Here is a 1,071-nt window from a genome sequence, read left to right on the forward strand (position 1 = left end):
GCGGGGGGATGCGGCCCGGGCTCCCCGGGCGCCACGCGACGAGCCGGCTGGGCGCGGCGGGCGCTGCCCGAGCCGGGGGACGAGGGAAGAACTTCCTGCGCCTCCCCGCCTCCGCGCGGCCCTCCCCCCCCCGGGCCGGGGCTCCTCGTTCCTTCCCGAGGGCATCCCCGTCCCCAGAGGGCCGGGCTGCGACCCTCGGCCAGGCTTTCTGCGCCCGAGGAAGAAGGGAAGCCGGAACGCAGGGAGGTCTTTGCCTCCAGCTTCCAGCCCTCTGAAGCAGGGAGTGGAAAAAAGTAAAAGTAAAGACAAATGGCCGGGATAGAACATTTATTCCTTTAACAAACACTGTAGGGACCGAATGCCTCCTGAGTCGGGCACTGTTGTAAAGCTGCAGACATGCAACCAGGCAAAAGTCTCTGCCCTCGTGAAGCCTGCCTCAAATTAGTTGTCAAGCAAGTGCCAGGGCAGGCAAAGCACAAAGAGCGCCCACCTCCTGTCAAAGAGCCGAGGCGAACGACAGGACCAGGTAAGGCCGGGGGAAGGATGGAGCCCCAGGGGCGAGCTGAAATACGGGCGGACTTTCAGGGCTCCTGCCGAGGGAGCCAGCTGCCCTTCCCGGCCCGGCTAGGCCCTCGGTGAGTACGGAGGGGAGCCGCCCTGGGAAAGGTCCAGGGACGCCTGGGCGGGGACACCCCCACCGTGGACCCAACTAGGGGCGGAGCCTTCCCGCTGAACGTGGTAAGCCCCCTTCCTCTGCTCGGATGCCCACCGAGCCCAGCCAACTTCACCTCTCTGCTTGTAACATCTTAGTTCTCTTCTCTTTTTTCCCCTCTTAAAATTCTTCGAGGCTCAACTCCCCTTTGAGGCCTTTGCTCACCTCTCCCATGGGTTCATTCTTGCTGCTTCACCACTTCTGTCTTCAGAGGGCAGGATGTTAAGGCCGATAAGGAAAGCCCAGTCTCTGACCGTGAAGACGCCGCAGTTTAGCAGACACAGGCCTTGGTAGTGTCTTCACTTGAGCAGCCCCTCAAGGCCAGTGTGAATCCATATTTGCGCAGTAAATATGTTCTA

Source organism: Monodon monoceros, unplaced genomic scaffold (assembly GCF_005190385.1).
Source record: "Monodon monoceros isolate NGI ecotype Baffin Bay Population unplaced genomic scaffold, NGI_Narwhal_1 Super_Scaffold_20, whole genome shotgun sequence".
NCBI lineage: Eukaryota > Metazoa > Chordata > Mammalia > Artiodactyla > Monodontidae > Monodon > Monodon monoceros.